This window comes from Macaca mulatta, chromosome 18, assembly GCF_049350105.2.
Source record: "Macaca mulatta isolate MMU2019108-1 chromosome 18, T2T-MMU8v2.0, whole genome shotgun sequence".
Lineage (NCBI taxonomy): Eukaryota > Metazoa > Chordata > Mammalia > Primates > Cercopithecidae > Macaca > Macaca mulatta.
In genome coordinates this window covers 48931004-48947944 of record NC_133423.1, presented here as the reverse complement: position 1 = coordinate 48947944, position 16941 = coordinate 48931004, and positions in this window count along the sequence as shown.

The window sequence follows — 16941 nt, the reverse complement described above, 5'->3', positions numbered from 1 at the left end:
CAATCCGAATTATCTTCATTTTTAAAAGATAATTTTACTAATTAAATTCCTGGAAAACATATAAAGATGTTGACTAAATTAAAGCTATAAAATTGAACAGGTAAAATTCCCATAAGGAAATTTATTTCATAAAGCTTTTAGAGGAATGCCAACTATTAAGACCCTGGAGGGGACATTGGAGATGTATCCAGCTTCCAATTTCATAAGGTCTATTTCCTCCCTGAAAGTCCAATAAAGCACTAGAAATCCTGAAGCCAACATAGGTTTGTTTTTTCAATTAAAGATTCTGTTGTTTTTATTCTCACTCCCTCAGGTTATCTCATTTCATGCTCTCTGAAGAAAAAAAAAAAAATCCCCTTTGGATTAAATTTCAATGCTGACATTTTGATGTCAATCCATGTTATATTGGCCACTCATTGAATCCTGTCAATATTGGAGATTAAATGACTTTAAACTTCAACTGAACTCAAAAAGAATTACAACTGGAATAGTTGGAAACTGTGAAAGTTGTCAGAATCAAATTTGTCACTTGTGTTAAAAAAAACAACAACTAACAAATAGAGCTGGAGAATGCTATGAAGAGAGAATTCTCATTTATAAATGCTTGACAAAAAAAAAAAAAATTGTCATAGGAGACTATGCAAAAACCAGGAGCGTGCACAAAGGCCATTGCAATCTTGCACAAAAAATCCTTCTTCCCACTGCAATATTCTATTTCCAAATAAATATCATTTTCTATTAAGAGAGCCTCTCTCTGTTTGTAATTTAGGTTGACAAGATTGATTCCTATTTGTATTCCTTTCCTGAAGATAACAGACTCCAAATCTGACTATAGTCAGTGTTCTTTACAAGTGATTTATGAGTTGAGTAATAAGAAGTTATATTTTAATATGCAAATTTATTATACATGTTATCAATGTTTAGTACAAAAATAAAAAAGAAGAAAATAAAATTACCTATAGTCAAACTATCTTGAGATAACCATCTGCAAAATACTGTTATTTACCATCTTATGTATAATATTTTAAACAAAAATATAATCAGTATAATTATCTTGTTTTTTGAAAACTGATTGTTAAAATATAATATGTTTCTATAAAATTAAATACAATATTAACATTTCATTATATTTGTTTCCAAATACTGGCTATTTAGAATGTTTTAGAAGTTTCTTTTTAAGCACACTTTGTTGGGCAAACATGTATATTGATCTCTATATCCTTAAGACTGATTTCCTGGAAGTAGAATTGCTACACCAAAAACTAAACATAAGTTTAGAGATTTTGATGCACATTACCAAATTGGCCTTTGGATACTTTTTAAGTTAATTACTTTTACCAATTTCTCATACCTATAGCAGTTTGAGTTCATCACAGTTTCTCTTTGACATACCAGCACTAAAATTATCATTACTTCTAATCTTTTATTTTTTTGGAAAGTTTTACTCGTATTTAATGAAGGAAAAATATAAATGCCCATTTCTACAAATACACAGACCAACTTTAAGAACTCATCTTTCATTATTTTTTTCCTTCAGATGCTGGAAAGTTTTATATTTTAATTTGTTGAAAGATTTTCCAAACTTATTTTTGTTATTATACTTTATGTTCTAGGGTACATGTGCACAACGTGCAGGTTTGTTACATATGTATGCATGTGCCATGTTGGTGTGTTGCACCCATTAACTCATCATTTACATTAGGTATATCTCCTAATGCTATCCCTCACCCCTCCCCTCACCCCACAACAGGCCCCGGTGTGTAATGTGCCCCTTCCTGTGTCCAAGTGTTCTCATTGTTCAATTCCCACCTATGAGTGAGAACATGCGGTGTTTGGTTTTCTGTTCTTGCAATAGTCTGCTGAGAATGATGGTTTCCAGCTGCATCCATGTCCCTACAAAGGACATGAACTCATCCTTTTTTATGGCTGCATAGTATTCCATGACATATATGTGCCACATTTTCTTAATCCAGTCTGTCATTGATAGACATTTGGGTTGGTTCCAAGTCTTTGCTATTATGAATAGTGCCACAATAAACATACGTGTGCATGTGTCTTTATAGCAGCATGATTTACAATCCTTTGAGTATATACCCAGTAATGGGATGGCTGGGTCAAATGATATTTCTAGTTCTAGATCCCTGAAGAATCGCCACACTGTCTTCCACAATGGTTGAACTAGTTTATAGTCCCACCAACAGTGTAAAAGTGTTCCTATTTCTCCACAGCCTCTCCAGCACCTGTTGTTTCCTGACTTTTTAATGATTGCCATTCTAACTGGTGTGAGACGGTATCTCATTGTGGTTTTGATTTGCATTTCTCTGATGGCTACTGATGATGAGCATTTTTTCATGTGTCTGTTAGCTGTATAAATGTCTTCTTATGAGAAGTGTCTGTTCATTTCCTTTGCCCACTTTGTGATGGGGTTGTTTGTTGTTTTCTTGTAAATTTGTTTGAGTTCTCTGTAGGTTCTGGATATTAGCCCTTTGTCAGATGAGTAGATTGCAAAAATTTTCTCCCATTCTGTAGGTTGCCTGTTCACTCTGATAGTAGTTTCTTTTGCTGTGCAGAAGTTCTTTAGTTTAATTAGATCCCATTTGTCAATTTTGGCTTTTGTTGCTATTGCTTTTGGTGTTTTAGACATGAAGTCCTTGCCCATGCCTATGTGCTGAATGGTATTACCTAGGTTTTCTTCTAGGGTTTTTATGGTTTTAGGTCTAACATGTAAGTTTCTAATCCATCTTGAATTAATTTTTGTATAAGGTGTAAGGAAGGGATGCAGTTTCAGCTTTCTACTTATGGCTAGCCAGTTTTCCCAGCACCATTTATTAAATAGGGAATTCTTTCCCCATTTCTTGTTTTTGTCAGGTTTGTCAAAGATCACATGGTTGTAGCTGTGTGGTGTTATTTCTGAGGACTCTGTTCTGTTCCATTGGTCTATATTTCTGTTTTGGTACCAGTACCATGCTGTTTTGGTTTCTGTAGTCTTCCAGTATAGTTTAAAGTCAGGTAGCATGATGCCTCCCGCTTTGTCTTTTGGCTTAGGACTGTCTTGGCAATGCGGGCTCTTTTTTGGTTCCATATGAACTTTAAAGTAGTTTTTCCCAATTCTGTGAAGAAAGTCATTGGTAGCTTAATGGGGATAGCATTGAATCTATAAATTACCTTGGGCAGTATGGCTATTTCCATGATATTGATTCTTCCTATCCATGAGCATGGAATGTTCTTCCATTTGTTTGTGTCCTCTTTTATTTCTTCCATTTGTTTCTGTCCTTTTTTATTTCGTTGAGCAGTTGTTTGAAGTTCTTCTTGAAGAGGTCCTTCACATCCCTTGTAAGTTGGATTCCTAGGTATTCTATTTTCTTTGAAGCAATTGTGAATGGGAGTTCACTCACAATTTGGCTCTCTGTTTGTCTGTTATTGGTGTATAAGAATACTAGTGACTTTTCACATTGATTTTGTATCCTGAGACTCTGCTGAAGTTGCTTATCATCTTAAGGAGATTTTGGGCTGAGACGATGGAGTTTCCTAAATACACAATCATGTCATCTGCAAACAGCGACAATTTGACTTCCTCTTTTCCTAATTGAATACCTTTTATTTCTTTCTCATGCCTGATTGCCCTGGCCAGAACTTCCAACACTATGTTAAATAGGAGTGATGAGAGAGGGCATCCCTGTCTTGTGCCAGTTTTCAAGGGGAATGCTTCCAGTTTTTGCCCATTCAGTATGATACTGGCTGTGGGTTTGTCATAAATAGCTCTTATTGAGATATGTTCCATCAATACCGAATTTATTGAGAGTTTTTAGCATGAAGGGGTGTTGGATTTTGTCATTGAATTTTTGCATCTATTGAGATAATCATGTGGTTCTTGTCTTTGGTTCTGTTTATATGCTGGATTATGTTTATTGATTTGCGAATGTTGAACCAGCCTTGCATCCCAGGGATGCAGCCCACTTGAACATGGTGGATAAGCTTTTTGATCTGCTGCTGGATTTGGTTTGCCAGTGTTTTATTGAGGATTTTTGCATGGATGTTCATCAGGGATATTGGTCTAAAATTCTCTTTTTTTGTTGTGTCTGTGCCAGGCTTTGGTATCAGGATGATGTTGGCCTCATAAAATGAGTTAGGGAGTATTCCCTCTGTTTCTATTGATGGGAATAGTTTTAGAAGGAATGGTACCAGCTCCTCCTTGTACCTCTGGTAGAATTCGGCTGTGAATTCATCTGGTCCTGGACTTTTTCTGGTTGGTAGGCTATTAATTATTGCTTCAATTTCAGAGCCTGCTATTAGTCTATTCAGGGATTCAACTTCTTCCTGGTTTAGTCTTGGGAGAGTGTAAGTGTCCAGGAATTTATCCATTTCTTCTAGGTTTTCTAGTTTATTTGCATAGCCTAATGGTAGTTTGTATTTCTGTAGGATCAGTGGTGATATCCCCTTTATCATTTTTTATTGCATCTATTTGATTCTTCTCTCTTTTCTTCTTTATTAGTCTTGCTAGTGGTCTATCAATTTTGTTGATCTTTTCAAAATTACTAGCTCCTGGATTCACTGATTTTTTTGAAGGATTTTTTGTGTCTCTACCTCCTTCAGTTCTGCTCTGATGTTAGTTATTTCTTGCCTTCTGCTAGCTTTTGAATTTGTTTGCTCTTGCTTCTGTAGTTCTTTTAATAGTGATGTTAGGGTATCGATTTTAGATCTTTCCTGCTTTCTCTTGTGGGCATTTAGTGCTATAAATTTCCCTCTACACACTGCTCTAAATATGTCCCAGGTATTCTGGTACGTTGTATCTTTGTTCTCATTGGTTTCAAAGAACATCTTTATTTCTGTCTTCATTTTGTTATGTACCCAGTAGTCATTCAGGAGCAGGTTGTTCAGTTTCCATGTAGTTGAGTGGTTTTGATTGAGTTCCTTCGTCCTGAGTTCTAGTTTGATTGCACTGTGGTCTGAGAGGCAGTTTGTTATAATTTCTGTTCTTTCACATTTTCAGAGGAGTTCTTTGCTTCCAACTATGTGGTCAATTTTGGAATAAGTGCGATGTGGTGCTGAGAAGAATGTATATTCTGTTGACTTGAGGTGGAGAGACATCTGTAGATGTCTATAAGTTCCGCTTGGTGCAGAATTGAGTTCAATTCCTGGATATCCTTGTTAACTTTCTGTCTCATCGATCTGTCTAATGTTGGCAGTAGGATGTTAAAGTCTCCCATTATTATTGTGTGGGAGTCTAAGTCTCTTTGTAAGTCTCTAAGGACTTGTTTTATGAATCTGGGTGCTCCTGTATTAGGTGCATATATATTTAGGATAGTTAGCACTTCTTGTTGAATTGATCCCTTTACCATTATGTAAAGGCCTTCTTTGTCTCTTCTGATCTTTGTTGGTTGAAGTCCGTTTTATCAGAGACTAGGATTGCAACTGCTGACTTTTTTTGTTTTCCACATGCTTGGTAGATCTTCCTCCATCCCTTTATTTTGAGCCTATGTGTGTCTCTGCACATGAGATGGGTCTTCTGAATACAGCAAACTGATGGGTCTTGACTCTTTATCCAATTTGCCAGTCTGTGTCTTTTAATCGGACCATTTAGCCCATTTATATTTAAGGTTAATATTTTTTATGTGTGAACTGGATCCTGTCATTATGATGTTAGTTGGTTATTTTGCTCATTTGTTGATGCAGTTTCTTCCTAGCATCGATGGTCTTTACATTTTGGCATGTTTTTGCAATGGCTGGTACCAGTTATTCCTTTCCATCTTTAGTGCTTCCTTCTGGATCTCTTGTAGGGCAGGCCTGGTGGTGACAAAATCTCTAAGCATTTGCTTGTCTGAAAGGATTTTATTTCTCCTTCATTTATGAAACTTAGTTTGGCTGGATATGAAATTCTGGGTTGAAAATTCTTTTCTTTAAGAATGTTGAATATTGGTCCCCATTCTCTTCTGGCTTGTAGAGTTTCTGCCGAGATATCTGCTGTTAGTCTCATGGGCTTCTTTTTGTGGGTAACCTGGCCTTTCTCTCTGGCTGCCCTTAATATTTTTTCTTTCATTTCAACCTTGGAGTTGCTCTTCTCGAGGAGTATCTTTGTGGTGTTCTCTGTACTGAATTTGAATGTTGACTTGCCTTGCTAGGTTGGGGAAGTTCTTTTGGATAATATCCTGCAGAGTGTTTTCCAACTTGGTTCCATTCTCCCCGTTACTTTCAAGTACGCCAATCAGACATAGATTTGGTCTTTTCACATAATCCTGTATTTCTTGGAGCCTTTGTTCATTTCTTTTTTCTCTTTTTTCTCTAACTTCTCTTCTCACTTCATTTCATTCATTTGATCTTCAGTCACTGGATACTCTCTTCCAGTTGATCGAGTCAGTTACTGAAGCGTGTGCATTTGTCACACAGTTCTTGTGTCATGGTTTTCATCTCTATCAGGTCATTTATGGACTTCTCTGCATTGGTTATTCTAGTTATCCATTCATCAAATCTTTTTTCAAGATTTTTAGTTTCGTAGCACTGGGTTTGTAGTTCCTCCTTTAGCTCTGAGAAGTTTGATCGACTGAAGCCTTCTTCTCTCAACTCGTCAAAGTCATTCTCTGTCCAGCTTTGTTCTGTTGCTGTTGAGGAGCTGCATTCCTTTGGAGGGGGAGAGGCCCTCCGATTTTTTGAATTTTCAGGTTTTCTGCACTGCTTTTTCCCCAATTTTATGGTTTTATCTACCTTTGGTCTTTGATGATGGTGATGTACAGATGGGGTTTTGGTGTGGATGTCTTTTCTATGTGTTAGTTTTGCTTCTAAGAGTCAGGTCTGTTGGAATTTGCTTGAGGTCCACTCCAGACCTGTTTGCCTGGGTATCAGCAGCGGAGGCTGCAGAAGAGAGAATATTGCTGAACAGCAAGTGCTGCTGTCTGATTGTTCCTTTGGAAGCTTTGTCTCAGAGGTGTACCTGGCTGTGTGAGGTGCGAGGTGTCAGTCTGCCCCTAGTGGGGGATGTCTCCCAGTTAGGCTACTTGGGGGTCAGGGACCCACTTGAGCAGGCAGTCTGTCTGTTCTCAGATCTCAACCTCTGTGCTGAGAGAATCACTACTCTCTACAAAGCTGTCAGACACAGACATTTACATCTGCAGAGGTTTGTGCTGCTTTTTGTTTAACTATGGCCTGTCCCCAGAGGTAGAGTCTACAGAGGCAGGCAGGCTTCCTTGAGCTGCTTTGGGCTCCACCCAGTTGGAGCTTCCCAGCCACTTTGTTTACGTACTTAAGCCTCAGCAATGGCGGGCACCCCTCCCCCAGGCTCGCTACTGCCTTGCAGTTAGATCTCAGACTGCTGTGCTAGCAATGAAGAAGGCTGTGTGGATGTGGGACCCTGCAAGCCAGGAGCAGAATATAATCTCCTGGTGTGCCGTTTACTAAGACCCTTGGTAAAGCGCAGTATTAGGGTGGGAGTGACCCGATTTTGCAGGTGTTGTGTGCCACGGTTTCCCTTGGCTAGGAAAAGGAATTCCCTTCCCCCTTGCACTTGCCGGGTGAGGCGATGCCTCATCCTGCTTCAGATCTTGCTCTTTGGCTGAATCCACTGTTCTGCACCAACTGTGTGACATCCCAGTGAGATGAACCCAGTACCTCAGTTGGAAATGCAGAAATCGCCTGTCTTCTGTGTCGCTCAATGCTGGGAGCTGGAGGCTGGAGCTGTTCCTATTCAGTTATCTTGGCACCCTCTCTAATCTTTTTTAAAACACAATGACATTACTTTTACATATGTTTCTTTGACTGGTATGATTCAGCATTGTTCTACAAATTTATTGCTTTTGTTTTTGTACTTTTGTGAATTTTCACTTAGAGCTTTTCCTTACATGATCATTTGAGGGTGTTGTGCTTATTAATATTTAAGTAATTTATTTTGATGAGGTCTGCCCCTTGGTATGAACAATATAGTGCAATCATTTCCTCAGTTTATTTGCCTTTAACATGACTTTATGGTGTTTTTTAACACACAGAAAACCTGTAATTGTAAACAATAAGTATATAACCATTGTATTATTTATATGTTTTATGTCAGAAAGAAATTCTCTACCACACAATATATATATAATCAATTTCCCTGTGTTTTTATAATCATAAATAATTGTAAATAATGACACAAATAATACAAGAAAACATTCTCATTGTGAACAGTTCACACCCAACTGAAATATCTTGTAGAGTGGAAGTTTCCCTTCAATATGAACCTCCTTCCATTCTATTGGCCACCCTAGAGAAAGCCACTGTACAAGAATCCAGATGGATATGTATTCTTCATGATGAATTGCTATATATTTACATACATACATACATACATACATACTTTTTTCTGGGGACATTTTGATTTACATATGTGTGCACCAAGAGGAGATAGAATGTAGTAACAAATCTTTTACTTTGGAGAATATACATGTATAAATTTGTTATCAACTTTGTCTTTGGTAGAGTAAGTTACCAATCTCTCATGAAACAATAGCTACAATGCATAAAAGAAAGGTAAAAGATAATATTTAAATGAATTTTTATCTTTTTACTAGTATTTTTATATCTATTTTCTCATTATATAACAATAATTTTTGTAGGTGGCTAGGTCTTGCTGAGTTCTCTTCATTACATTTCTTTCATCATTTAAAAATGTTTCTATGGCTTAGCACCAATATATATCTAGTAATTGCAAAGAAATAATTGTTAAATAATTAAACCCACACATTTTATTTACTATATTTTTGCAAGCAATGTTTTCACACTTTAATATACAGACAATCTTCAATTTAGCAATTGTCCAACTTAAATCGTTCAATTTTTTGATGGTGCAAAAGTGATACACATTCAGTAGAAACTTTGAGTACCCATACAACCATTTTACTTTCAGTACATCATTTAATAAATTACCTGAAACATTCAACAGTATATTACAAAGTAAGCTTTCTGTTAGATGATTTTGCTAAACTGTAGGGTAATTAAGTATTCCAAGCACATTTCCCATAGGCTAGGCTAAATAATGATGTTCAGTCGGTTAGGTATATTAAATCCGTTTTAGACTTATTATATTTTCTACTTAGGATGCATTTATTGTAATGTAACCCACTAAGTTATGTAAGTCAAGGAACATCTGTATATTCTAGGTGCAATTATTTTTTTAAAAGTCTCATTAAACACTTTAAAGGAAAGGATATTTTTCTTTATTCAGAAGAAAGGCACAGAGAACAAACTATATTCTGCACTTGAAACTTCCACTCAGATATGTGGTGTTTTGCATAGGTCTTATTCATTATCAGTAGAAAAATCACAAGGACAAGTCTCCACCTTGGCAATAATATGCCAAATTTACAGAAGCATTCATATTTGTTCTCCACAACTCTAATCTCTTTCTGAAGTCTTTCTCATTTTTAAAAATTATTCACAAGTCAGTTGATTTATCAGTGGTAGATACAGACTAAAGAGTAGTGAAATGAATGAAGGCTATTCCTACGATCATTAAGCACCTGATAAATCTTTCCTTCCAAGGGATGAGAACATCTTTGGTATAGTGGTATAGTAGTAACTTGCAGGGGAACTTTGAATATGTGCTATTAAAAAAATAATAATAATAACTCACGATGGATGTTAAGGCATGTTTGCTAATTCTGCTGTAACAAATTACCACAAATGGGGTGGACTAAATAAAGAAATGCCTAGTCTTTCAGGTTTGGATGCTAAAATCCAAGATGAAATTATCAGCAGGTTTAGTTCTTTGTGAGAGCTGTGAAAGAGAGTCTGCTCCACATTTCATGCCCAGCTTCTGGTGGTGTGCTGTCAATCTTTGCCATTCCATGGCTTACCGACTCATAACCCACATCTCTACTTTTATCTTCACATGGCCTTCTCACTGTGTGTGTGTGAACTCCATTTGATAAGGACATCAGTGATATTGAATTAGGATCTACCATAATGACCACATCTTAATTAGTTACAGCAACAACAGTATTTTCAAATAAGGTCACATTCTGAAGTACTGAGGGGTAGGACCTCAACATCTGAGTTTTAAGGGGACACAATTCAATCCGTAAGAGTGTTTAAGAGTATTTCCATATATTTTACTTGTACAATATTTTGGAGCCCTTTCCTTTTCAAGACCCTCTTGTATATCTGTTGTTCCTGTCTATTCACCCATCTAGAACGTTTTAATAATTTTTTACTAAGTGTTTACGATGCACATTAAGAATTCTGTTAACCACTATGTTTTGGATTGAATTCTAAACAATAAAGAAAAAAGAATCTAGAGTGATTAGGGCTCTATTCCCATTCATACAACTAATTCAATTGTGCTTTAATATATCTTTTATTCTAAATTTCTGTGTAATAAGTAGTTTTAAAAGGGGTTTCATTGCTTAAAAAATTGAGAAATAATAACATTCAAAATCAAATTTTAACATTAGGGGATTGGTGGAGATAAAATGTTCTGGAATTAGAGAATGATAATGATTTTATGATTTTGTAATAAACCATTGAATTGTACACTTTACAGAGTGAATTTTATAGTATATGAATTATATCTCAGTTTTAAAATACTTTTAAAATCTCAGGAGAAAAGCAGGATATAAAAGTATGTACAAGTAAAGTAGTCCTCTCTTATATGTGAGGAATACATTCTAGGTCCTCCAGTGGATGCCTGAAACCATGGATAGTACTGAACCCTGTCTATATTAGGGTTTTTCAAACACTATACATACCTATCTATGATAAACTTTGCTTTATAAATTAGGCACAGTGAGAAATGAATAATAGCTAATAATAAAATAGAAAAATTATAGCAATATATGATAAAAGTTATATAAATGTGATCTCTGTTTCAAAATATGTTACTGCACAGTACTACTTGTGATCTGTCAATCTGATAACTAAGACTACTACTAAGTGACTAATGGGCAGATAGCATAGACACTATAGATACAATGGACAAAGGGATCATTCATATCCCAGGTGGGATGGAGTGGGATGGTGTAAGATTCCATCATGCTACTCAGAATGACATGCACCTTAAAATTTATGAATTGCTCATTTCTGAAATTTTCCATTTAATATTTTCAGACCATCGTTGACCATTGGCAATTGAAACCACAGAAAGTGAAACCATGATTAAGGAGGGACTATTGTACATTGTAAGTCTAATATTGTCCCACTTGGAAAGAAAAAGAAAAGGCAAAAACCACAAACACCACCAAAACCATTAGTTACTGACCTTTAACACATCAAGTACTATCCTTTAGGCTAGATTATTTAGATTCCCTTAAAAGCTGAATCACATTTACTAAAATTCTTACCTCATTCTTACATCATTCCTTGTTAGACTTTCATAGATTATAATCTTCTCTTCTTTGAAGAAGATATTGTGACTTATCTTTTCATTTCTTGGAAAGCCTTAGAAATTGACTGAAACATAACAGCTATTCAATAAATATCTGTTAATGAAAGTCACACTAGTGACTTAAGAGTCTAAAGAGCTTAAGTTTTGAAAGTAGCCACATCTGGATGCAATTTGAGCCCAGTCACTTTGTGCCCAGGTGACTTAAAAAGGTTTTTTAAATCTTATTATAAGGCCTAAAAAAAGAAGCCAAAATAATATCACCTATTTCAGAGAGTTTTGATAAGGATAATATGTAATAATTTATGTAGTGTCTGCTATTATATAGTAAACATTCAATAAATAATAGCTATGTGTTACTACTATTAATGATAGAATAATCATTGGTTATTATTAAATTGACTATCCTCCTTCATGAATTATGTAATTTTAAATATTATTTCTTCACTTTCAAAGCAGATGCTCTTTATTGAATTGATTGGCTTAGCTAGATAACTCTTCAACATTCACTCATTCAGTCAAGTAGTCAATTAATATTTCTTGCACATTTGTAGCTTCACTACTGGGCAAAGTCAGATGTCTGTGCCCTTGTTCTGGCATCAACTTTTGGCAGTGTGTCTGTTCATTCTGGTTTCTCACACTAAGCCAGCTGTCTCTGTTCCCAGTGACATGGGCTTCATGATTTGTTCTGTCTCCAACTTTGATCTATTTGTTGTGAAGCCCTCCTGGCTTATATGTCAGTTTGCCTTATCACCAGCCCCAGGGTTTATAGTTTTTTGTTTGCAGTTGGTATTAATGAAGTGATTTGGAGTTCAAATCAGGTGTGAAGCTTCTTGATCCAGTCATCTATGCTCTATTGACATAAACCTTGATATCTAAGGTTTATTTATTCTTCCATCTGGTAAATCTGTTAGCACAGTAGCCAAATAAAATTAATTTTATAGTCCCAAATTCTGTCTTCCAAAGCAATAGTACCATCCTGTCCTTTATCTCTTTAAGGAACTATTAAAACAAGCATCTTGTTAGTCCAAAGGATACAAAATTGCAGTTAGATAGGAGGAATAATTTCAAGAGAACTATTGTTCAGCATGGTGACTACAGTTAATTTTAATATATGGTATTCTTGAAAAATGCTAAGAGAATGGATATTAAGTATTCTCACCACAAAAATAACTATGTGATGTAATATATTTGTTAATTTGCTACATTTAACTATTTATGATGTAAATATACTTTGAAACATGTTATACATAATACATACAATTTAATCTGTCAATTCAAAAAATAAATTAAAACTTATAGTAAACATTTCTTATTTTCACTAATTTCTGTATGGTAGTAGAATATGATTTCCAGTCCTCATTTTATTGGTCTATCCACCTATTCATCTATTCATCAGTCTAAATATCTTACCTATTTAAATCCAGAAGCGAATTGATGTCCCTAGGAACACCCTAGTCATTAAGAGTAGAAATGGTTCAGACCCTTAATCAGCTGATTCAATCTTCTGTACATTTGCCTCTGGCTCATACTTCCTATAGCCTCACTGAGAAGAGCAGTGTCCATATTCAGATACCAGATTTAAAATTCTGATAATTTTAAACTCATCACTGGAGTTTAACAACAAATAGTAAAGAATTGAGGTTTTTGTTTTCTCCTTGCCATCCTTTTTTACTTTTTTCCATCTTTTCTTCTGCAGATGTTAGATTTTATAAACATTGTCATGGGAACAAAGTCAAAGCTCATTTCTTCACATTGCTGAGAAATAAATGACTGGGAGTGATTATCACTGGCCTGGGACAAAGAGAAAAACTACACTATTAAATAGAGTTTCAAAACATTTTTATCTGCTATATAATATATTATACTTCCTTTTATATAATTATTCAAGCCCAGTGAGAAAAAGATAAAAACATTCAAAAATACTGTCTCTGAAATGTCAAAGTGCACAGAAGTGGTACATCTGTTTCCACCAGTCTGAATTGGCTTGGATGAATCTTTTCATGGCTCTGTTTTCTGTGATTTGTGAACTATACCAGCTGCTGGCAGGCATTTTATACCCAATTCTGCCATTCCGGCTTAAATGTTATGACAGGACCTTAATTCCCAAGCAGAGCTTCCCAAACATTTCCATTTCTTTATCTCCACTTGAGTCTACATGGAATCAAGGTCAGTAGCAAAGAGCTAGCAATTGTGAAAAATGTGAGCCTGTTTGCACCACAGGGTGCTTGAGTATCAACAATGCTAATTATTATGTTCTGTGTCCCCAACGAGAAGTGCTTTCAATTGAACAATATCACTGTATTGGTTTCTGACCCCTGCTCCCCAAACATTACATAAATTAGGCTCATGTACCTGGTAAAGAATAGGAATATGTTCCAGGTGTTTCAATTAGTGGGGTTTAGGGAGATATATATGTGTTTGTATATATATATATTTCTCTCTGAAGTCTATTTGCATTACTTCTGAATCCTTTCTTGGTCTGTCTATCTGTCTCTCTCTCTCTCTCTCTCTCTCTCTCTCTCTCTCTCTCGACTGAGAAACAGACCTAGAGAGAGACCAATAAAGGGTTCAGAATAATGCAAATAGACTTTAGAGAGAAATAGACAGTAATTCAGGGTACATCAATGGTTTTGTTAGGGTGACACAAGCTGTCAAGTTTTAACAGTGATTCTATGAATAATCATGTCATCAGAAGCAGACATTTGTTGTGTTCTAAGCCCTAGAGTCTCTTTTTATTTTGGTTTCTGACAGCTCCATGGAACAAATCAGACTTATCTGGGGTGTTACGCCACTGCAGGTAACACAAGTCTGTTGAGTTCTCATTCTGAACTACCAACCCAGTTCCTGGCCAGCCCATGGGTGCTGTTCCAGTTAGCGCTGGGGGAGGGTCCAGTCACATGGTACAAAACATGATAACCTATAAATAAGAAACCTTGCTAAGAAGCCACACCACAATTTCTATGGCAAGTCTGAAAAAATTATATCAAGTGAAGAGACAGTATCCATGAGAGTGATTTAAATTTTATAGCACTAGCAATAAAAAATGATTTATGCTCTAGTTTAAATTAAGGATGCCGACGTTTTTCACTAGGAAAACTGTGATATAGGTATAGAATATCTTAGACTCTTTTTCCTGCTATCTGTTCTTTCTTCTACAAGCTTCTAGAAAAAATGCCCAAGTCTTTTTCTGACTGAACATCACTAAGCACATCAAAATTTAACTTAAAACAGATTTTCTAAAAACTACAAAAATTATACATTTATGGAAAGACTACAATGAGAGTATCTGATGAAGCTATAAATAGTGGGGCCATTTGTAGGGAGTAGGGACCCCGAGGCAATGTATGTGGTTATGTTAAAGGGGTTAGGTAAAGGCAGAAACTATGTCTATATTGGGTTGTGTTGGTGGATCAATTCCAAATACCTCTTTTCTCTTTTGTCCTATCATTTTGTTCTATTAATATCTCTAGATTCCATGGCTTTGAGATTATTTGCCTGTGGTGTTAATAATGTGTTTATCTTCTTGGGCTTCTCAACATAGTTGAAGTAAAATCTGGAAGGAACAAAGTACTTTCGATCAGGATACCAGAAGGCAGTTAATTTTGCATCCTTATTCATGTTAAAAAAAATAAACAAAACAACAAAAAAACAGGCTGGGCATTACGGCTCATGCCTGTAATCCCAGCACTTTGGGAGGCTGAGGCAGATGGATCACCTGAGGTCAGGAGCCAGCCTGGCCAACATGGTGAAACCCTGTCTCTACTATAAATTCAAAAACAAAAACAAAAAACCAGGCATGGTGGTGGGTGCTTGTAACCCCAGCTACTTGGGAGGCTGAGGCAAAAGAATCACTTGAACCCGGGAGGAGGAGGTGCAGCGAGCTGAGATCGTGTCACTGCACTTCAGCCTGGGCAACAAGAGTGAGACTCGGTCTCAAAAAAAAAAAAAAAAAAAAAAAATAAAACCACACAATTTTCCCTCTATGCTGTGATACATAAAAGAGAATATGAAAAGTTTTCTTTAAACAAATATTTTCTCTGTCTAGGTTAAACTTAACAGTTTAACCTTAATATAGACAGGAATAACTATGAAATTCTTGTTTAACATAATAGGCTGAAAATATTTTTCAAATGTATATTATCTGTTGCATATTCTGTTGGATTTGGATGGAAACATAAGCCTTTTGTAATGCATAGGATTCCTTCTAGAGATGTATTAGGGAAGCGTTAGCACAGAGACTAACATGATATATGGCATGCAAAGGTAGTTTCCAAAGATGACTTTAAAGTAACCCACAGCAAATCACACTAGGTGTCAAAACTTTCTCGTGTGTTCTATACATTCCTTGCTAAGAAATGACTTTTGTCAGTCAAGGATAGGCAGGAACACCCTAAAATTACTAAGGGTTGTTTTCCTCTGAATTTCTGCATGGTCTGATCCCAAATTTAACAGATCTTTAAAACCCCATTGGATATTAGAATACAGGAAGAACACATTGCATGTGCTAACTGGATGCAGTGTCTTCAACTTCAAGAAATGAATGATTGACAGATGAAACATGTTGTTTTACCAACTTTTTTGTTGTTGTTGTTTAGACGGAGTCTCGCTCTATCATCAGGCTGGAGTGCAGTGGCGCCATCTCGGCTCACTGCAACCTCTGACTCCCTGGTTCAAGCGATTTTCCTCCTCAGCCCCTTAGTAGCTGGGATTACAGCACACACCACCACATCCAGCTAATTTTTATATTTTAAATAGAGACAGGGTATCTCCATGTTGGCCAGGATGGCCTTAATCTCCTGACCTCATGATCTGCCCACCTCAGCCTCCCAAAGTGCTGGGATTACAGGCATGAGCCACTGCAACCAGCCTTACAGCATGTTAACAACAGAATTGTGCTTCACTATTTCCAACTTGACACTACTCCTGAGACAACTCATGGAACACCTCTAAAAATGTCAGCATCTTCCTAAGTACAATTGTCTTTGTTTCCTGTTGAACTACTATTAAACCACTCTTTCCTGGACAAAGTATGAGTACATGGGTTGATACACCAATATCAGAATTTAGACAACAGGGTAGAAAACTAGGTATATTTTGATTTGTATTCTTAATGGAAACATTCCTCATGTGCACACAAGCACACATCTTTTGTTTGTTTGCGTATCAGTCATATAATTATTTTATGAAAATTAGTGGAAATGTCTCATACTTCAGATTTTTGAAGCAGAGCAAAAGTACAATATAAGGGAAACCAAACAACATTTGATTGAGTAAAAGATTAATGCACATAAATAGGTGGCTAAAGTTGATAAATCAGATAATTTTGTCTTTGACTTAGGTGATAATCTGAGGAGAATAATAAGCCTTTTTCTGGCATCAATAGTACTGTACTTGGAAAACTCACTTCAAATGGAACCATTTAAGTGGAATTTAAAATTATATTTTAAGTGGGACATTAAAATGGAATGAGAGTTCAGCTAGGAGAAAAATGTGGGAGCCCTTGAAACCATGCCCAATTAGGAAAAGTCAACTGAAAGGAGCATTCTAAATGAAGCAAGAAAAAGATGTAGAATAGGCATCAGGGTTAGAAACTAGGA